The 23,589-nt window shown below is 41.8% G+C and overlaps 1 long non-coding RNA gene across 1 annotated transcript in view; it reads right to left on the reverse strand.

Moving 5' to 3' along the window:
* Nucleotides 1-424: 424 nt before the first annotated feature.
* LOC102549088 (uncharacterized) overlaps nt 425-23,589 on the reverse strand; it is a 31,785-nt gene continuing 8,620 nt past the window's right edge. The window contains exons 2-3 of the long non-coding RNA XR_353235.5: nt 17,353-17,437; nt 425-1,178 (exon numbers count right to left, since the gene is read on the reverse strand). This is a non-coding gene — a long non-coding RNA (uncharacterized LOC102549088). The remainder of the gene's footprint in view (nt 1,179-17,352; nt 17,438-23,589) is intronic.

Here is a 23,589-nt window from a genome sequence, read left to right on the forward strand (position 1 = left end):
AAGACCCATAGCTTGAGAACCGCTAATCTAATATGGTAGTCACTGTATTTCCATAAGGTAAAAATGTATTATTCCACTTTTTATAGATAATAAAACAAGTTTGGAGAAACATTTTGCTTGAGGTCACAGTGAGCTAAAGTAGAAGGGCTGGATCTTGCCTTTAGGCTGCAGACTTTCCAATTTACCATGTTGACTATTGCTACCATTCAAGTTCTTTCCGAATTTTAAATATCACAGAGCCACAAAGAATACCTTTAGGCCTATCTCCTTAGCACATTTCCATGTTAATTTCAAGAATAAGATACTGAGGCAATCTGGAGGTGCTGGAGGCCTACCCCTTCTTCCCACAGTAGCCTTCCCTGCCCACTCACAAGACTGCATTGGAATCTTGAAAGAGAAATGTATCTTCAAACACAGAGAACCCTTATTTTAAAAATCATTAATTTTTTCTTTTTTCATTGGTAATCCTTATTTATCAAACTATGAGACAGCTAAACATTAGGAAGTTGTCATGGTGAATTATATAAAAGGTAATTATTGCAATACTTAATTCCTAAAACACTGCTTGCTTCTGACATTCAAATGTTCATCTTTTATGAACCCAAAGAAAGCCTTATCAGGCTCCAGGTCTACCTTGGGCCACCCAGTTCACACTACTGAGAAAATGTCAAGCTCCGCCTCTCCAGCCAGGCTGTCTATATGTACCTCCTAACCATTACTGGGAGCCATTAAATCCAAGCAAACTTCTGACTGGTATGCGGAGTACGTCAGGTATGATTTTACATGGATCAGCAAGCAGGTGTGGAGAGATGGGTCTTTGTGTTTGTTCATAATGATGGAAACTAGAGATTCTCGGTAGGGTTGCTTAGGAAAGAAAGGAAATTTTGGGGCAATTTGAGGACTCCTAATTCTAATTATATTCATATGTACATGCCTGTGTGGAGGTACATGCACATGCATGCAAATTCCTGTGGAGGCCTGAAGAGGACCTCAGATCCCCTGAAGCTGGAGTTACAGGTGGTCGTGAGCCACAGAGTGAGTTCTGGTAACCAAACTCTGGTCCTCCGGAAGAGCAGCAAGTCGTCCCAGCTGTCACCTATCCAGCCTCGCAATTCCAGGACTCTGAGGGAAGATGGAAGTCTTGCCAGTAGACATTTCATGTGGTGGAGTCAAAACAGCTGTAAGGAAAGAGATTGAAGGAAAACTTACTTTTAGGTATAAGACAGACCCTATAAGACCTTCGTAGCACTCCAAAAGAGATTTTGTAAGTAGGGCTGGGGATTGGATTTAGAGGGTGCCTATGGGTTCTAGTTAGTGAAGGCCAGTTTGCTAAGTTTGTAGCATGCCAACCAGTTCCAAATGTTGGCTTCCTGTGGCTCATTGCAAGCCATTGAGAAAACTGGTTATCTTAGGATGCCCCCTTTCTGATAAGCTAATATTCTATGATCCTACTCAAGACAGTTAATTTTTTTCAAAGACAAAACAAGAAAACATTAGTCTAGGATCATTTAAATACACTACATTTTATTCAATCTGCTATAAATTCTGCAATCTAGAAAAAATTGAAATGGCGTAAGAATTTATGATCAGGTCCATATGCCAAGGAACACTCTCCAACATGTGAACAAATGACTATGCTGAAAATATCTACAGTAAATTTCATTGTATTTGAAAACTAGGAACGGATAACATGTTCAATAGGGGAAGAGATAAATGAACTGTCAAGAGTCATGTGATGGGTTGCTACTAAACAAATGAGTTAATTAGATTTGCATGTTCCAATGTAGAGAGTTAAAAGACATAATATTGAGTGAAAAATGTAACTTGCAGAATGCTGGATTCGGTATTACACCATTTATACAAAACACATAACTTAATAACATTCTATTTATAGCTGTATACGTAATATAAAACATCACTGGAAAAATGCACCCTAAACTGATGGTAGTGATCATATCTGGGAAGTGCAGGGAAGAGGTTTCCACTTTACATTAATTGTTCTATTTATCTTATTTACAAAATCAAGTGCAGTTTACTTCTGGGTTAGGACCATGCAATTCACTGTTGTTTGTGCTTTTCTGCACATTTTTTTTTGGTTCTTTTTTTCGGAGCTGAGGACCGAACCCAGGGCCTTGCATTTCCTAGGCAAGTGCTCTACCACTGAGCTAAATCCCCAACCCCTTTTCTGCACATTTTAAACAACATAAAAAGGACAGTGGGAAAAGGAGAAGGGAGGAGGGAAGGAAAGAATAAAGGACAGAAGGAAGGGGAGGGCTGGAAAAGGATAGAATATATTTATGACTAATTATCCTAGACAGAAGAATATGCACAGAATACATCTCTCCTAGAGCTTGGCTCCACCACATAGAGAGATGCATTCACATAGCCTTGAGGATCTATTTAATAAATTATTTTAAAAGTTGTTATTATTAGATAATGAGAAGTATGTTTCTTTTTTATGTATTACCTGCACTCAACTTCAGGCTCAGCAGTGGTAATTAACTCCTTTTAAGTGCCTGATAATCTGTAGGTAAATCCTTTTAGAGGTCTGTTTTTATTTATTTTTTTAATCCTATTTTATATACTGCCTTATTACAAATGAATGTAGGAATATATAATCAAGCTACAAATATTTATTGTGTGTGTGTGTGTGTGTGTTAGAGGAGAGAGAGAGAGAGAGAGAGAGAGAGAGAGAGAGAGAGAGAACCCAAGTGATCCTTCTTCTAAATCCTAGCAGCCCTCCTCTTAGATTCTAACAGTTCTAAACTTGGAATAAGAGGGGATATTTGTCTTGTCTTCAGCATTCTTGGCAAGCATTTGCAACAACTTTAAACATCTTTGGTTGACACCTAGCAGCTTATTGAGGTCTTGACACTGGTAGATATCTGGGGAAATCTGTGTTCTCTGACTGCAGGAACTTGCACTCCATTATGGGGTACTGATGAGGTTGGTTGAGCAGTCATAGATGAGCACATCATATTTGTGTTAAGAAGCCAATTGCTGTATGCTGTCTGTGCTTTACCAAATAAAGATGCAAACTCATAGTCAAGTGTCTCAGCAGACCCTGCTCCTGGTTCTATTATTGATCTGTTACATCAGTGAACAAAATAATGCCCATAGAGAAAAGATGGGCTTTGAGAGATTACATACCTGGATCAGTGTCAGTGGCTGCTTAGGGCTGTTACTAAGTGCTAGACTGAGTAATTTATAATGAACAGAAGTTCATTTCTCAGAAGAGGGAGGCTGGGAAGACTAAGACTGATGGACTGGCAGCTAATGAGAGCTTTCATGTTATGCCATCCCAAGGAAGAAACTGTCAAAATAAGAGTAAGAGGAACAAAGAGTGGCCATACTTAGTCATAAGAAAGCAACTCACACGATAATGGCATTGACTGGTTCACCAGGGCAGCATACACATTGTGGAGCCCTCACATCTCCTCAGGCCTCACCTATGGGGTTAAGTTGCCAACCCATGCTTTTGGAGACACATTCAGTCCACAGCAGTTAAGAGCTGGGTGTCTGGGTACCACCATTGGCTCCTGTTATAAGGGACAAGTTATTCTTTTCAGCTTCTTCTCTGCATTTTCAAATAGAGATCTCACATCTCCTAAAATCATGTACATTCAAATCATGCATGACTGCTTGTGCCTGTAACACCAGGACTGGAGGCCAAAGACAAGTGGATCCTGAGAGCTCACTAGTCAATCAACTTTGTCAATATGGTAAGCTTCTAGTTTCCTGAAATGCCTTTCTCATGGGGGAAGTGGTGAAAAATGATGCATCGGGATGTCTTACATCCTTCTTCTAGACTCTTCATGCATGCACATCAGACATGTATACAAATGAACACCACACACACACACACACACACACACACACACACACACACACACACACACAAATAGCATGTATCCAGTGAGCTCATTAGTCTTATACATTGTGTCTGGTGGTATTGTAACAAAAAGAATGGTAATTTGTGTTTTGCTCTTATTTTTTGCTATGTAAGAAGGAGCTTCTTGATGAGGGCTGAATATATCTATGGGTATACAGTAAGTCATTATGAAAAGCTTGATAGTAAGTTTATTCAGCAGAATAATCATACTACATAACATGGTTTTGAGACTTACAATAAAGGATGTGAAAGAAATCTTTGAGAGGAATGTAGAGAACTATTTTTTAAAATAATATGTTTATTAATTATTAATTGAGAATTTCATGCAATGTATTTGGTCATATTTATCGGCCTTTCTCCAACTCCTCTTATATCTTACTCATACCTACCTATCCACCCAAATTTTAAAAATATTTTTGAAATCTAATAAGTCCAATTTGTGTTGCCCAAATAATCATGAGTGTGGGAGCATCCCCTGGAGTATTCTTGACCTGCCAGGGGTTATATCATTAATGAAAACTGACTTTCTCTCTTTACTTCACAACAGTCATCAAATGACAATAATTCCTCAGCTAGGGGTGGGGCTTTGTGCCCACTTCTCCCTTATGTGCTTGGGTTTTGTCTCTGATCTTATGGAAGCCTTGTGCATGCTGTCTCAACTGCTATGAGTTTTCATGCATCTCCTCTGGTGCATCTAGAAAATACTGCTTCCTTGGGGAAAGGGATGTGATATAGACGTCCCATTTAGAACCGAGCATTCCATAGTTCCTTATTCTCTGCACACTGACTACTTGGGAGTCTCTGTTAATCACCCCCTGCTGTAAGAAGCTTCTTGATGAGGGTTGAGTATATCTATGGGTGTATAGTAAGTCATTATGAGAAGTTTAATAGTATATTTATTCAGTAGAATAGTCATAGTAGGGCTCTCTGTGAGGGCCTATGGTCTATCTAGCCACAAGTTCTTCACCCCATTAATGGTTCCAAATATCTTGTGGAGCAGGCCTTAAGTCAAATCAGAAAGTGTTAGGATAATCTTGTAGCATTGAAGTCACTATTACATCAGTAGATGCATCTTGCTGGCCACTTAATATTGGAGCTTGTCCAGTTCACAGCTTGGTAACATTGGTGACTACTTCTTTCCTCTGGCAGTGTGCACAGCATCTTCCAGCACTACAAAAGCTAGCCAGGAGGGATGAAGCTTTCAGGTAAGTGTGAGTTTGATTTTCCCTTGTTCTATTATTCAAGTGTGTGGTATCTTCCGCAATAGGGTCTTACCCTCCAGGAATGGATTGCCTCTTTTGGAATTGTTTGTGAGAACTATTTTTTAGTGTGAAGCATTATTATGAATAAGAGTTCCTTCCTGATCTCCAGGGAAAACTTGTTAGCCATTTTAATTTATCAGTTTTATGAACTCTGTTGTCTTTGACCTCAGGAACAATTGATCAGATAAACTCCACAATAATGGTGCATTTGTCTCTGACTTCTGGAAATGCTGAAGTGGCTGGCCCATAGTTTAGCTCAAGCTCCCAGGTACCTTTATCCGCTGTCCATCCCTTCTCTGTCAGCTACACCTCTTTTACTGGTCCTCTGGACTGAGTATGGTTTCTTTAGGAAGATGTCACCAGTTTGAGTTAGTTTAATGTCAACTCGATATGAGCTAGTTACTAGAGAGAAGGGAGTATCAATTATGACAATGTCTCTATAAGACGAAGCTGCTGGTAAGCCTATAAGGCACCTTTCCCTTAATTTATGATTAAAGTGGTAGGGCTTGACCTATTATGGGGGTGAGGCAACCTTGGGCTAGTAGTCTTCCGGTTTGTAAGAAAGCAGCCTGAGAAAGCCATAGGAAATGAGCCAATAAGCAACACTCTTCATCAACTCCTGCCTCCTGGTCTTGTCCTTTTTGAGTTCCTGTCCTGACTTCTTTAGTAATGATGTGAAAAAGCAAGGCAAAACCAACCAACCAACCAACCAAACAACCAACCAAACAACCAACCAAACAAACAAACAAACAAAACTCACATCCACACCCACAAAGTTGCTTTGGTCATGGTGTTTCATCACAGCAATAGATACCCTGACACCACCTGCTGAACTGTGAGTAGAGCCACAATACACTCTCTCCAGGCTTAATGACATTCTGCTGGTTAGCAAGGACATTTTCACAAGTGGATGTTGGATATATGAGAAATCTCGGTGCCTTTTTTCCTGGCTGTGGGTTGAGAGGAACACACATATTCCCTATCTAAAGTAGATTCATGTCACAGACAGTCATCCAATAAACCTCCATACACCAAAGACCCAAGATTCCATTCAAGACAGACAACTTGCAGGACTGTTTGGCAATAATGCATACCTGGGAAGAGTTTGTGAGTGAGTGTGATCTATTACCATCATCTTGCCCCACCCAAATAGCATCTCTCCCCACCTCTCTTTGCATTAAGCACTCTTTTTCACCGATGTGACTACGTATCTGACGATAACAACATAGGGAACCTAGGGAATAAACAGTTTACTTGGTTTTACAGTTTTACAGCTCATTACATTGAGGGGAGCTCAGCAGATAACAGGAGCATGTGGTGACTGCTTCATTGCATCTGCAGACAGGAAGCAAAGAAAGGAGAATGCAGGTTGCTTAGCTCATTCAGGCCAGAGCCTCGGGCCATGTGTCCTGAATGCTCTCTATTGCTGGGATGAGCAAAAGGAATTTGGGAAGGAAAGGTTCATTTCATCTTATATGTTATGGTCTATAGTGAAAACAAATCAGGGCAGGAACTCAAGGGACCTGGAGGCAGGAACCAACACAGAGACCATGGAGGAACAATGTTTACTAGCTTGCTTTTTATACAACCCAGGGCTACCTGCTCAGTGAACTCAATGTAGAAACTTGCTCATAGGCAGGCCCAGACATCTGTGTTCTAAGTGATATTAGATCTTGTCAAGTTTACAATCAATATAATAAATACAATGCCTTAGGGCTCAGGAGACAAACACCACACATGTACAAATACACTACTATCTCCATCACAAGCAACAACCACCGACTCCAACTGAGATGTAAAACCTGAGTGGTCTCCTGAGCAGTTGAATGTAAGACATGGTTCCCCTGAGACCATGTGCAGATGTATTTTTGTATAATGGGAAAGAATCATGTTAAGAAGAGATATGGGAAAGACAGAGATAAGGCACCCTTAGGGTTGTCTGTTTTCTAAATATGTGAGTGGGTCCTAGTGAGAAGAGACTATAAACAGAGTTAAAAGATTATTATGTTATGTTGGGATAGATGCTGTGGGAGAAGAAATCTCTTTGATTAAATACTTACAGGTTCATTTTTCCATTGGTGTTGGCTGCCTCCTTTTAAGGTTCTGCCCTCTACATGATAACTTTAAAGACCATTTTTATCTTGCTTTGCCCTGGAACATGGGTCATTCATCACTGCATGGGAAAGAATTAAAGGCACAGAGAATTCACAGCCCTCTCTTTGATCTGGCCCATAACTTGCTCTCATTCTCTTGTGTGTGGTCTTATGAGCAGAAAAAGTCACATGCTCTTGCTTAGTAGAGCTTCAATGGACAGTTTTCCTATGTTCCCAGTAATGTGTCTAGGACTCAGCAGATATAGGATGTGGCCTGCGACTGCATTAGTTCCATGGGGACACAAGCAGTGATCCCTTAGGATTCAGCAGACAAGAACAGTGGGCTAGGGAGGAGGCATTCTTACTCTACTGCAAGGACCTAGCATTCCTGTAAGGTTGGGGGGAGGCAGCTTCAATGGGCACCTAATGGGTCTTGAAGCTTCCAGAACACAGCAAGATGGACCACTGCATCATTCAGAACAGACCAGCAAGCACAGCAGCAGTAGCTGTGCCAAAGGACTACCCCAAGGTGTTTGGCATAAAGGAGCAAACTCAACAGAGAGGGAGAGAGAGAGAGAGAGAGAGAGAGAGAGAGAGAGAGAGAGAGAGAGAGTTATTATTCAGTTTTATAGCAAGAAGACAATTTAGTTTTGTCTAAAGCCCATGTCTCTGCCTAAGTTCCCAATTGTGTGTCTACATTGATATGAGTAGCTTGAATTTTGTCCCTATTCTCTTCTATTCAGGCCTTGAGAGGAGTATCTGTAGGCTAAAGACAGAGGTTAGGTGAGTAAATTTCTAGTGTTGCTCAGACCCTAGGAAAGGCCATTGAGGAGCTCATCACCCTCTGTCTCTCTACTGAGCAAGACAGAAAACCCCTCTATCCATGGTTACAGATAAATAATATAGCTCCAAGAGATTTCTGAGTTCCTGGATTGTCCCCTGACTTATGAGATTTCCCTATCATTATGGGTTGAAGCTCTGGCTGGGAGAGGGGCTAGACCAGTGGTTCTTAACCTCTCTAACGCTATGACCCTCATGGTGTGGTGACCTCCAACCATAACCTTGTGTTTCTCTTTCATAACTCTAATTTTGCTACTTTGAATCACAATGTAAATAGCTGTGTTTTCCTATGGTCTTAGGTGACCCCAGTGAAAGGGTCCTTCCCCACAGCATGGTCTAGACACTCACTCTCCTTTCCTTTTGAGTGTCAAAAGCATAATTTTGCTCTGGATATTGTAAAATGTTTAGTGAAGACTTGAGCCTGAGCTTAGAGTCAGAAAGACATGGTCTTGATCAGACTACTTTGACTCTATCCTACTGTATCATCTCACAGAATTTCCACATCCTCCTCTGGAATAAAAATAAAGAATTACTGGCTTCATTTATGGGGTCAGGAGAACTGAATGACACACACGAGAACACTTACCGTGCTAAGTACTTAAGTCACCACCTCCTTGTTTTGAATTTAAGCATACATATATATATATATATATGTACATAAATCATAAATGTAAAATAATTCACCTCACAAATTTAGTCCACTCTGAGAAAGCAGCAGTTAGCTTAAGGCAGAATATACCTGACATCCTAGAGACCCCTCTGGACATGAGTACCAACCTTGCCCAAAAGAGAAGTCTTATCTTCAAATGCCATAAATTAGACAGCTTACCTTAAATTTTTATATACATGGAGTCAGGTCTCTACTGTGCCTCACTTTCAATTCTTTCACTCAGCCTTGCATTTATGAGGCCTGTAGCATCTTGTACTGTCCACACTCTGTCCCATGCTTTGTGCCCACACTATCTATTTTTGCCTACGAGAAAGTCGAGAGGCTACAGTGATTAGGACAGACTCTGGGGCTGTTCTCATTTGTCTAAGCTTTTCACAAAATGAGAACAGCAAATCTTCAGAGGGCCATGGCTAGAGGCCCAAGTGACCCTCCACTTGCTGAACCAATGTCCTTGGCTATGAGATCTTTTACACAGATACTGTGGCTTAGATCTGTTCCCAAAGTTTATCAACGATGTCCTCAGTCCAACCAGAACGAGGGTGGGACCTTTAAGAAGTGATTATATTATGAAGCCTAAGCCTACATGAATGAGCTACGTCATTGTCACAGGAGATGGTCATTTATCATGGAAGTGGGTTTCTGCGAAAAGGATGAGTTTGGCCACCCCTACCCTTCTTTCTTCTGGGTGCTTGTGGGTACATGCACTTACTCCTTCTGCCTTCCACCATGGAAGAGCACAAGTGATGTGAACACTCATGGTGGGCAATGATACAACTTGGACTTACCGGTCCCACAGAATATAAAAAATAAATTCTTGTTCTTGACACATCACCCAATCTCAGGTATTCTGTTACAGTAGTACAGAATGAACTGAAATAACGGGGAACCCAGCCCCTAAGGACACCACCTTCACTCCCTATTCTTGGTGACTGCTTATTCTAAAAGGAAAACTGCCCAAAGGGGGACGCTTCAAAGCTATGCCTCTCTTCTTTGCAAGGCAGAAAGGGTTCCTTTCCAAAAGCCACGGGGATAAATAATAGATAAAACTATTGCATTTGAATAGCACAACTCAAGGGATCTCGGAATATTTTACTGAGGCATTAAAGGAAGTTCTCCTCTCCAAACCCTATAGAGGGGAGTAGGGTGCAAAATACATCTCATCCCTGTGCTTTTCTGTCTGCAGAAACCTGACAAAAGTGAGACCTAGGGATGCCCCAGGGTGCTTTGATTCATACTTAAAAGTTTAAACAAAAGCAAAGACTGACTGGGAACCTATTCGATTTTCATTGGCATCTCATGCCAACTGCCTCATAGTCAAAGGGAAAAATGGACCGCAGCTTCCATAGTTCCAGGAGCCAATGTCTCAGCTCAACTGCCTTCAGACTATCCCAGAGCAGATTCCTCCATGGCTGCCTGTGGATGCTAATGCAGTTATGATATTGATTTTTAAAACCACAGTGTGATGAATGACAAGATTTTAGAGACAAACGTACTTCAAATAGCTCTGTCCCTCTTTTGTTCTGAATGTCTTTTATGTTGCATCCTTGAAAAACCAGCTATTTAAAATAGAAAAACCTATTCTATTGTGGTTTGGATGAGAAATGGCTCCCACATGCTCACAGAGTCCCCAGCTTGGGGCTTTGTGTTGCTGTGGAACCTGTACCAAGTTGGAGCCTTGCTGGAGGAAGTGGATCACTAGGTCTGGTTGATAGCTGGATCCCACTTCCTATCCAGTGTCTGCTCCCTCACCCTGGATGCAATGAGACCAATGGTCTCACATCCCTGCCACCATGCTTTCTCTGTCCCCATGGCCACCATCCCTTTCCAAGCTGCAAGCCAAAACAAACCCTTCTTTAAACTTCTTCTTGTCAGGTATTGGTCACAGCAGTGAGAAAAATAACTGGTACATACCCTTTCCCATTTTCCTTTCAAGTGGCCTGTTCTTGTGCTGAACAATCTTTTGTAAAAGTTCTTTGATGAGTCAAATTTTTCCACTAGTAATTTCTGTCCATTTTTCTTAGCTCTGTTCCCTTGAGTCACCCAGATCTGATCCAACCCACTGAGCAGATCCTTAACTTTGAAAAAAAAGCAATGTAGTATCCTCTTACTGTGTGGATTCCCATCTTCAACTAGGATGGAATCCTTTCTTCTCAAAGTTGCACATTCCACTATAGAACACATGTATTGTGGAAAGTAGATTTTTTTTTACCTTTACTTCTGATGGCTTTGTTAATATTGCTCTTGATGTTTAAGTTCCCATTGTATTATTAAATTATAAGAATTAGAGGATTTGGGTTTTAACAGTGCTTACAACGGACCAGTGGATTTCAAACAAATCTATGATTATAATGTGTGATAAAATGCCTATCTCACATAATGGATCATAATTCTATAGAATCAGCGAGTTCAATGTAGAGCGGATATCGCAAAAGAAAATTTGCTATGAATTTATGATCTCAGAATATAAAATGCTGACTTTGTTAATGCTAATATATTTTTGGAAAGCAGCAAACATGAAAAAAAATCTAATAAATCTAGTGATATTTACTGTTTATGTGAAAATATCATGAACAAATAAAGAGGCAAAGGATGAATTAAAAAGCATTTTTGTAATATTTGTACGAGAGAATAAATATACTAACCATACAAGAAGCTCTTAAAATTAATTTTTAAATAAAGGATGAATCATTCTAATTGAAGAGGCCAAGAAAATAAACAAGTAATTTCAGAAGAAATTTAATATCAGGTGTATATGAAAAACACTCTGCTCTTTAAGTAATGGAAAATATTCTCATTAAAACAAAATAATTTTACTCATCAATAAAACCTGAAAGATGCAGAAATCCTTTCCAAACTGTAGGCGGAGTTATCAGGCTGTGGATATGAGCACACATGCCCGAGTCCAGCTGTGTGGAGGACACTTGCACCTTTTCTGGAGGAATGCTGGGTAATGTTGAAAACAATGACTCAAGAGCTTAAAAGGGGGCACATATCATTTGAGGCAGCAATTCCATTTGTGAGTAATTCTCTTAAGTCACGATTTTGAATTGTGTATCTATACACACACAATTGTGAAAAGCATTATTTCAACATTAAAAAATACACTCGTATTTGCAAAATTAACTAAGTAAAACAGGGCACTCACTAATATATTCATAAACCGTCTATATATTTTACTTGTAGCATCATAATAATATAATATATACTAAGTATATTAAGAGATAGATTATATTGGAGTGAAAGGCCAAACTAATACACTCTTCTTACTACAAATAGTGACCGTCCTGTGCCACTGAAGAAGCATTGGAAATACCATTGCAAAGGCACTGAAGAGACTATATACATATCAACATCCTGGAAATAGTTTTTGAGATGGGGTTTAATCTAGAGATTTACGTTAATAATATTGTCACTGTTATAGGAATCTATATTGTATTTCAAAGTACATATGAATAAAGTACAGATTATAGTAGATTATAAAGCACTCTATTTAGTGGTTGGATTTAAGTAGACCCAGAACAGCCCGTTATAAATGGTTAAGTTCTCCAGATAACAGTGATTTTCTTCTGCTATTCAACCCACAGGGTGTATGTTGGGTGAAATAAATATATATGTGTATTTATATTTGCATACATATATGCATATATACATAATATTACACACATATCTATCTATCTATCTATCTATCTATCTATCTATCTATCTATCTATCTATCTATCTATCTATCTATCTATCTGTATGTATGTATATCTCCCATACTAATGCTGGCTCATACCAGCAGGTGGCCTTGGTTTGTCTCTAGGCTGGTGGAGAGGCCAGAAATCACATTCTTCCCAGGGCTTTCTCCTCCCATCTCACTAAATTCCCATAGCTGGCTGATTGTTGCCACGCACACCACCACGTTTCTAAATTCCCATGGCTGGCTGGGATGCATCCTTGCACACCATACTCTTCTGTACCTTTCTCTGGAACTCGGTTGAGTTGCAGTATGAAGGAAAACACCACACAATCTTAGTTTAGAATCAACAGGTAACACAATCACTGGGTACAGAATCTAGCATCTTAATTCTTTTAATGTGATTTATTTAATGTATATGAGTACACTGTAGCTGTCTTCAGACACACCAGAAGAGGGCATCAGATCCCATTACAGATGGTTGTGAGCCACCATGTGGTTGCTGGGAATTGAACTCAGGGCCTCTGGAAGAGCAGTCAGTGCTCTTAACCACTGAACCATTTCTCCAGTCCTAGCATCTTAATTTTACAAACTGTTCTATGTTATAAATCCTCCAACGGTGAATCTGATCTGCCACTCACAACAGCCTCTGACTTTCTACATTCTGTCTGTTTTCTTGCTCTTCCCTGTCCAAAACCTGTGCCGTTCCTTTCTTCTGCCTTCTCTTCCTCTTTCACCCAATGATTGGTCCCTTGTAATGTTTATTTATTAGGGGAAGATCCTACCATATATGTATAGGAATCATCAAAGCCCCTGTATATGCTATTATGGAAATGTGACTTTTGGGGACCAAGTGTGAATGCTGACATTGTTGTTGTTTCTTACTATGGTGAACGAGGGATTCCTGTGCTAGCATCTAAGAGTCTTGTGCCTTCTGTGACCACCCATGAAATTGTAGCAGTCTACCTTGTTACCTTGAAATAGGATAGAATGTTATACTGCTCCTGATTCTTATTAAGCACCACTTCATTATTATTAGAAAAAAATCCAAATAAAAGTCACCAGATTATTAATCCCTTACATGTTAGCAACTCCTCCTTCCCACTGTTTCCCACTTCCATTTATTCTCATTCAAATCCATCTCATAGCTTCAGCCTTCTTCCATAGTTGCTAAAGTGTGAATGTTTGTCCTTTTCAAAACCCATGTTAATATTTTGTTGCCACTGTTAATGAGGTTAGGGGTGGAACCACATGAAGTGAATGAGCCATGTTGGCTCTTTTTTCATGGATAACGTTAATGCCATTATAAAAGAGTGAGCTTTCCCCTTAGCCTCTTGTAGTTATGTCCTCCTCACTGGGTGGGACAGAAAGTAGATCCTGATTGGGTGTTAGCACCTTAATCTTGGGTTCCTTAGAATCCAGAATTATGAGGAAATCAACATTCATTCTTAATAGCTTACCCAATCCTTAGTATTTTGTGATAACAACATTAATAGACACAGTCTTGTGTGGCCCCATATTGACCACACAATACCTCACCATGTCCGGGTTGGGGGACCTTCACCTTAGTTGTCTCTTCCCCTGTAGTTCTTTTAAGAAGGGCTAAGCGGAATCTTTCAATGCTCATTAACGAATACCTTCAAATCTAAATAGCCAGGAGGGATAGATCATGGATGAGGATGTCTTCGAGGGACAGCTGGTTTTTGAGACCATCTTTGTTCTGAGACAGTGGCCTGGATGGAACAAGCTTAGAAGGCTGGGGGCTTGGGGACATGTTCAACTGTACCAAAATGCCTGCCCCGTGGGTAGCTGTTTATCTCCTGATTCACCAGCCTGTTCTTCATTCAGCAGCTGGATTTGTAAACAGACGCTGGGTGCTGTAAAATGGGAGTTTTTCCTCCCAGCCCCAAGTTCCTAGAATAATTAATGACTCTGAGACTCAATTATATTTACAAACACCTTGACCATAAGCTTGGGTTGCTCCCTGATTAGCTCGTAAGTTAATCATCCTGTTATTCTAATCTAAACTCTGCCACGTGGTTAGTCACCTCTGCTCAGCTCGCGTGCTTCTGATTTCCATGTTGCTGGGTGAATTTCCTGAGCCTGCCTCTATCCCAGAATCCTTGCTTCCTACTGGAACTTCTACCTCCTATTTCCTGCCTCAGCTCGAGCCCAATCAGTTTTATTTGACGGGTGAAGCTTCCAGACAGAGATTCCTTCTACAGGGTGCCGTGAAGAAGACAGGGAAAGACTAGGAGGAGTGGCGGGGAAAGAGGATTTCTAAGATTTGAGACCAACTCCCTCCATAAAAAGAGATATAGCTTATTCATATTAAAAATGAAACATTCTGGCACCTGGAAATTAAAATCTGGTACCATCCAGAGTGGCAAGTAACCGATTTTTTTTCTTTTCTGAGACTAACCACAGGGCACAGCTATTGAAGGGAGAACAAAGGCCATGTGGTTGTGGGTTTTGGGGGGGAGGAGGATAGACAAAGCCAGTTCTCTGCTGATGACTATCTCAGGCCTTCTCCCTGTGGTGTCTGAGGGGTCTCAGGATAGTGACTACCTATATAGTGTATGGATCCGGGATGGTAGAACAGACTGAGCTCATAGCATGGCTTCCATAGGCTTGTTACTCTATTCTAAGTGCCTCTTGATTTTAGCCTGTAGAGGTTTCTGAGGGTCAGGTGTCCTGCCCTGAGTGAGAGAAGGCTACTCATCTTCCAGCTGAGAAAATCAGGATGTGGACCGAACGAACACTTGCAACTGCAGAAGTTTTTCTCGAGGTTCAGAAAATCCCAATGGGCCACTGAACGGAGGCTTTCTAGGAACCGGGTGATCAGCATGAGAAAAATTTTGCTTTCGGTTTTGTTTTCAGAGATTCAGCAAGCCTAGGTCCTAAATATTTCATATCCATCATGGGCTCTTTTCATCTTTGTTATAATGCCAAGTGAGCCGACACAAGGAGACGTCTCCCCTCCATTATTATCCTTCATTAGGATCAAGTTACCCACAACAATGCACAAATGCCTTTCCTGCCCTCTCCCATACCCTTCCCCACAGAGAATATAAAATGCCATCGCAGAATGGAAGACAAAAAGGAGATTCTGCCTCTCATTAACTTCACTAACTTTATTTTCTCATTCTGTCCTTCAGCTGCCTGACTGGGCTCCATTAGCAATCTGGATCCTATGCGAAGTTTCTAGTCGTGGATGTCTGTCACTGCCTAACCAGCTGGATTCACACTGTGTTTGGGACAGCCAGTATTGTGGGTTGAATATGAAGTTGTCCACATAAGCTCATATGTTTGGATACTTGATACTTAGTTGGTTGTGCTGTTTGGGTAGCTTAAGGTTGGGAACATGTATGGGATGGAGACTTGCTGGAGGAAGTACGTCAGTTGGGGCAGGTTTTGAGATTTAGAGTATGTCCATGCTCACTTCTCCTTCTGTTTCCTCTGTGTGAATACAATGTGATCTGCTAGTTCCTGTACCTGTTGCTATGTGTCCCCTATCACAATGGACTCTATACCTCCAAACTATAAATAAACCCTTTCTGATTCAATGACACCTAAATCAATGAAGTCTGTCCTCAGCCCACTAAACTCCCTACATGGGACCCAAGCTAAGAGTAGTTCATGAATGTTCTAGTTGGTAGATATTTGTGTAGGAAAATAATGAAGGCCCAGGAGTTTGTAACTATGCTGAACCATGAGTCTCTCATTGGTGACAGCATAAACTTTAAGTCTATTGATAGCTCTTCTCTCAGCCCCTAAGACTAGTCTTTCTTTAGTGTTCTTTCTCTCTGTATTTATTATTATTATTATTATTATTATTATTATTATTATTATCTTCATACCAAGCATTTTTAATATATTTACCTCCCTTTCCACACTTCTCCCATTACTGTCTTTTTCATCCTTCTACCTCTTCTACCTACTTTGAGTTTTCTTTCCTCCTCCTCCTCCTCCTCCTCCTCCTCCTCCTCCTCCTCCTCCTCCTCTTCCTCCTCCTCCTCCTCTTCCTCCTCCTCCTCCTCCTTCTCCTTCTTCTTCTTCCCAATCAAACCTAGTTTGTATTGTCCAGCTATTCTTTCAAGGAGGATCCATCTTTTGTGTGGCCAGGCTACTAGGGAGACAGACACTTCTCACTAAAGGAAGTTGATTCTCCCTTGTCCAGCAACCATTAAATCATTATCTCCTCGGATAGTGGCAGGATCTTTGTGTTCTCCTTCCCTCTTCTACCTGGGAAGCTATAATTGCTGTGAGGGTACATCTTTCCTGTTGTATCTGAAAAACACCATTTCTTTGATGTTATAAACTATCTCTGGCTCTTTTATGAAAAGGCTTATTGGCTCTTTTTGTTTTTACGATGTATTTAATTTAATTTTATGTTCATGGGTGTTTCACCTGTATGTTTATGTGTATACTACATGTATATACTGCCTTTGGAGGCCAGGCTTTGGATATCCTGGAACTGGATGCTTATTAGCCACCATATGAGTGCTGGACTTTGAACCCAGGTCCTCTGAAAGAATAATCAGTTCTCTTAAAGACCGAGCCACCTTTTCAGCCCTACCTTTGGTTCTGATAGTCTTTTTGTCCCCTCTTCCATGGAGATCCCTGAGCCTTTCAGGGAGGAATGTGATGTGATACGAATGTCCCACTTAGGGCTGACCAGTCGTAGGGTCTCTGTGTTAACTTTCATCTACAGCAAGAAGCTTCTCTGATAAAGGTCAAGAGATCGCATCCTTCTATTTCTTCTTCCTCTCTCTCCTTACATATGAACAGCTGGCTACTTTCCCTCATTAGAGAGTATTTTAGGCAAAAAAGTGTATATCACCAATTGCTTCAGTACCCAGTGGACACTCAATAAATGTTAGTTAAAATGATCTAAACACATGTGAGCCAAACTTACCTCTTTGCCATTCTGTTTCTTCTAGTTTGTGCTGAATTCCTCCCAGGGCATGGTGAGATGTGTCAATCCTGGGTGTGTGTATAGCCTGGAAGAAGCACAATCATTTGAGGACACTTTCTAGTCATTGTTTCCCATGAGAAAAGACAGTCTGTCCTACCTTGTCTATTTGAGCACTGTAAAGTGGAGATCCAGGTAACTCCACAACATTGCCCAAGAGCATTGCCATTAGAGTCCATCTCTGCTCTGGGTGGGAGAGGGGTGTAATTTGTTTTTGTAGATCAGTGCTCCCCAACACGAACAAAGGACTGGGTTAAGCAGAACAGTAAGGGGCACAGAGCAGGTACCATAGCCTCTTGGCTTCTGTTCCTGATCATGTCTTCCTTCTGCTGCCAAGAGAAGCTATGACCAGGTCCCAGGTGCCCCAAAGCTTAGCAGCAGCCAATTGTATTCTTGGAAATGAACAATAAGGGAAATGAACAATCACCAGGTTGTTTGATGAGTGGTGTTCATGGTTTCTACTAGTAATCAGAGATTGCCCCGATGAACTGGGCTCTTGCTAGTTACAGACATTTATGTCAGTCTAACTAGACACAAGCCAGTGTCTGGGGGAAAGAGAGGAATTCAAGTAGTAGGAGGGGTATGAGAATAAAGGAGAGTCAGGAGACTCAAAGGAGAAGAAATCTTAGAGCTTCATCTTCACAGTCCAAGGACAAGGAGTGAATTCTGGGGAAGCAGAAGTGAAGAACTAAAGAAAAGGAAGATAGTGGTTAAAAAAAGGAAACTTTGCAAGCAGGAGACAGGAAAGAATAGGCATGGATATGAGAGAAACACAGACTAAAGGAGGGATTTGCTATGTGCCTGGGCATCTATTGGAAGCCTTGATTCTACATGCACGTATGCGCACGCGTGCGCGCGTACACACACACACACACACACACACACACACGTGTGCATGCAGGCATGCACATGTGCACATCAATAATGTTTGCATACATTTCTGTGTATTCATGGAATCCTTAAAACAAGCCTAGAGAACAAGGAGCTCGTTAAAACTACTGAAGTAAGGCAGAGTGTTGTGTGCTGAACAATGAGGAGTATCTGAGGTGGTGTGTTGGTCAGACTTTATATCACTGTGACGAAGTATGACATAATCAACTTCATGGGGGGAAGACTCGTTCAGGCTCAGGAACTTGAATCTGCTAGTCTTGGCTTTACTGGTTCTTGGCCCATGGATGAAGCAGAATATCCTGGTGGGAGGAACCTGTGACAGATGTTACTCCACTTGTGGAGGGTAAGAACAGTCTAGAAAGAAACAGAGGCTGTATGGAACAGGATACATGTTTCCCGGTGACTATTTCCTCCAGGTATGCCCTTTTTCCTAAGATTCACAGAACCTCCTCAAACTGTGCCACTAGCTGGGAATGCCTCAGCACAAGAGCCTCTGAGCCTTTTCTAGTTGAAGCATAAAATGTGGGATGAAGGATTCCCAGAGGAGGAGGCATAATAGCAACTGTTCCTTCTCAGCTGTCCCCTGGAGTGCATGCCATGGAGGAGGAACATGACAGGAAGTTGAGGGGGGCTTCACTAGCTGCAATGTTGGGGAGAGCCACTGTCCCATCCAAAATGAAGAGCCTTCATTTTTCTACCCAATAGGCACGAGGAAGAACTAAAATGTACAATACAACACAATTTCAACTGTAAAATGAGTCGTTCACTAGTGGAATGCTAGTATCCATCAGTATGTGGGTGACCAATGCTATTCTGTTTGAGGGATGAGCACCATGGCAGAAGATGCCCAACTATAATTAGCATGGCTTGCTGGTATTCAGAGTGGGCATTTCCCTATGTCCTTTTGTTTCCTAGCCTTGCACTTTCACTATTATTTATATCTTATTTATTTTTGTGTATGTATATATGGAGTGTGAGTCTATGTGTGTGTGTGTGTGCGCGCGCGTGCGCGTGTTTGCATTTGTGCATGCTGTGCTTGTGCTCATGTATACATGTGCAGGTGGAAGCCAGAGGTCAATGTTGGGTGTCTTTCTTGTTAGCTCTTCACTTGTTGTTGTTGTTGTTGTGTTGTTGTTGTTTTGTTATTGTTGTTGTTGTTGTTGTTGTTGTTGTTGAGACAGGGTCTCCAATTGAACTTGGAGTATATTGGTTGAACTGGCTTGTCCATAAACTCTGGGGATCTAATTGTCTCTGCCCTTCCCCTCCCCACCAACTCCAGCACTGAGATATCAGAGAGATACTGCTGTCCCAGCTGTTTAAATAGGTCCTAGGGATCCAAACTAAGTCTTCATGCATACACAGCTGGAACTTTATCCACTAAACCACCCGTGGAGCACATGACATAGCCTGTTTAATATGTAGTTTATAGTTTGTTTCATGTGAAGGAGTGTACCCAAAAGATAGCCATGAGCCCTGTTTCTACTACTTACATAACCTAGTGCCAGAGACATCTGGGTTCAAATCTCACCCTGGCAGCCACCATTCATGCCACCTTGGCGATGCTGCCTTCCCCCTTGAAATTCAGTTTCCACATCTGTGCAAAGGATACAGCAAATCTTTCAGGATGTTTGTGAAGGTCAAATTAAATAACAAACAAAAATCTTCCTTGGGGATTTTACCAATCATAGGTAGATTCCAGAACCATCAGACGCTACAGTTTCTTCTTTTATTTATCTGCACTGCTTTTATTTAGAATAGTCTTTTAAAATAATGAGGCTGCACATACACATTACACAGTCATTCAAAGTACAGAAAAGTATGGAGAATAGTCATCCAAGTGTACACACACACACACACACACACACACACATGCACGCACGCGCACACACACACACACACAATCATCCTGCAACCCTGTAACCTGGAGGCCACCTCTGTGCACACTCTGGTATGTCTTCTTCTGTGCTATTTAAAAAGAATTCTAAGGTTCCCAAATGATCTGTAAATCCATGTTGAAGTTCAGCCACCGACTATTCTGTGGTAAGAAGTCATTTCAATGTGCACGTATTGAGTTGTGTGGGCATTCCCCCTAGGAGGCAAGTTTGTGGGGATCACCTTCTATTGCTTTCTCCCTGCAAGTGGGGGAGAACGAGAGCTTCGAATTCATGACAAATTTTCATTTAAAAAAGGAACCGAACACAGCTACCCTTGTTCAGAGACTAGGCCACCAAGTCCCTTGGCTTCTCCTCCCATGCTCCCCTACTGGCTGCCATCCCTTATTTCTTATCACTGGAAAGTTCTCTGATTGAAATTACCAACCCTGTTGCTTAGCAGTTCATCTGCTCCTGCCTGTTCCCCTCCTGTCCCCAGGAACTGGGGGCCATGTGTTCTTTGAGCCCATATGCTGACAAACCTCTTCCCACTCAACCTGCCATCAGCCCAGGCACCAGCCAGAGCCACCTGCTCAGTGTCTGCTTGCCCCCTTCTGACTTCTAAAGGCAAGGTTGGGAGCTGGAGGGGAGTGGAGAGGAAGGGATGATTCCTTAGACAAAGGACTCTAGGGCTTTCTACAGACCTCCTCCCACAGGCCCTTCTGTGGTTCTCACCCCTGCTTTTAATTGATCTCTGCTTGGAGGATGCTTTAGGGAACAAAACCGGGAGGACTGGAGCTAGGGAAGGCAGGACATAGCCCCAGGGACAGTCAGAACTGCTGAGTTCTACTTAGCTCATTAGCCTTGGCTGAACAAGCAACTGATGCTGAAGGCTGGACTGGGGATGAGGTCTCAGGGTGAGACCTCAGCACCACCTGGCTTTTCTCTTGAGTTATGAGACTTAGGGTCCACAGCCCCACCCTCTGCTGCCGGACTCCGTACAAATCTTTAGCTAGTTCAATCAATCTGCAATGGTTGTTTTATTAATGACTGTGTATGTGTGTGTGTGTGTGTGTGTGTGTGTGTGTGTGAAGTGTCTTTCTTTACATATGTCTATCTGAGTTACTTTCTAAATTGGGTGACTGTGTGGATTGGAGGAAGCCATGTTTCTGAAGGGCAAGTCTGAAAATATCTCCTGTGACCCGCGCAAGACTACCTTTGCTGAAATTGGAAAAGTTAATCTCTGCAAACTTTATTTCATTGTTCCAAAAAAGCAGAGAGCCTTCGAGGTAGAAAGGAACCAATATTCCATCCCCTGCTTGCTCAATTCAATGCCGAGGAGAGTTATCAGAGAGATATTCCAATTAGTTCTGGAGTCAAGGGAGGACACTGAAGGTCGGGAATTAAATGAAGGCGGAAAGAACTTGTATAAACTCACAAGGAAGAGTTCAGAATGCTTAGTGTTTATACAGTGTGTGGCCGATGCCACCAACCTTGCTACACTGGCTCCGCACTTAGGCACGGGGTTGCATGAGGCAAACATAGCTTTAACAGTTATAGGTGATAACTGGAGAGGCATCTAGGAATGGACTGCCCTTGGGCTGTCTCCCCTTAACAGCTACCAGGGCAACAAGAACCAAACAGTCATCTTGACAAGGACCTAATGGACATTTGTAAACCCACTGTCAACCAATGATCAAGAACATCCCTGAGTGGCAAGGATAGGTGGGTGTCCAACAGAAACACACACACACACACACACACACACACACACACACACACACACACACACACGGTCTCTCTGTCTCTCTGTCTCTCTCTGTCTGTGTCTCTCTCTTTCTCTGTCTCTCTCTGTCTCTGTCTCTCTCTGTCTCTGTGTGTGTGTGTGTGTGTGTGTGTGTGTGTGTGTGTATCTGTGTCTGTGTGTCTGTGTTTAGTGGCTGCTCTGCTCCTCTTTTAGACGGTGTGAGTCAACAGGGGTTCACATTGCAGACTTTTACTGCTTTGGGCCTTGAGTTTATGGGAGTTTTGCTTCCTTGAAGTGTCAGCAGAGTTGTGAGACCCTGAGATCCAGGGCACAAGATAGGGAACCTGGCTTCTGAATGCTGTGGACACTGTCACACTAGTCTTTTCTGAGTAAAAGAATCATGCCCACTCTCTTTCTAACCCATCTTGACACCCCAGAATGACATTGACAGTGTGCTCCCCCCTCATTCATCAGCCCCATAGCATTTAAAGCATGAAGAGGCTGCATGCACTCTCCTGCACAGTTGCGCTATAGTCTAGTGAGCAAAACCCCCCATTGTTAGCCTCTGAGACTGAGGAGACCATTTTTGCAGGAAAATGAATGCCAGCACAGTTCTGACTAAACAGCAGTAAAAAGGTAAGCCTTTCGTAAGTCTAAATGAACAGCAACTCTAACAATGCACGGATACCAAAATGAAGAGGAAACTGAAATGGCAGATCCCAACAAGCACTGTGGAAGATGGTTGGGTGGGGAACCAAAGGATGGAAATTTTGTTTAATTTCAAATTATGTAAAGTCTAAGGAGGTCTCTAGAGCCACCACCAAGAACAGAGAGGTTGAATGTATTCCTTTGGAAACAGCAGCTATACCAAATAAGATAAAGCTGACTTAGTTTGAGAGAAGCATGCTATGAGGAAATGGGGGAAAGAACCATTGAAGTTACTGTCAGATCTGTGAGGGATCTGGGATTAACCAGAGGCTACTAAGTTAGTTGACTAGCTTCTGGATGCTGTCAGAAAGCATGAAAGTCCTGAGTTTTAGATGGGTTGAAGACAAAGGATTCTGGTACTCACACAGCAACCAGCATGAACAGCATACAAGAGTTTGGGTTCCCTTTGTGCCCCAAGTCCCAGGAGAATGCCTATATTGATGTGGTAAGTGTGCTGGGCTTGTGTTGCAGCTGAGGAAAGCTGAGACTGGGGAATCTGCTTTTTTGTTTTTTAATAGCAAGCAGCAAGCTTGCTAGAGGGTCCCAGAGGGAGATATGGCCTAATTCTCTAAGATTTCTTGGTACAAATGCAACCCTGAGAAATGACCTGGGTCATGAACAGTAAGAGCCTTGTCTTCTGGGCATGCTCAGAAAAATCTGCAGAAGCTTGAGAGATCTGCTGAGGCCTTTCTATCCAAATAGTTGTAATTACATAATAAGTTCAAATAAACAAATCAAGACACATTAGGATTATTAGTGACAGTCACTCAATTTGCATTTTAAAAAAAGATTTTGAATCTAAAGGATATGCAACTTACAAGAACTATGTAAAGTGTAGCTTCTCTTTGGGACTTAAGTGTTGGCCTTGTTCTATCATGACTGACTGAAGAACCTGTGTGTGTGTGTGTGTGTGTGTGTGTGTGTGTGTGTGTGTGTGTGTGTATGTGTGTGTGTATAGAGGTG

Source organism: Rattus norvegicus, chromosome 4 (genome assembly GCF_036323735.1).
Source record: "Rattus norvegicus strain BN/NHsdMcwi chromosome 4, GRCr8, whole genome shotgun sequence".
NCBI lineage: Eukaryota > Metazoa > Chordata > Mammalia > Rodentia > Muridae > Rattus > Rattus norvegicus.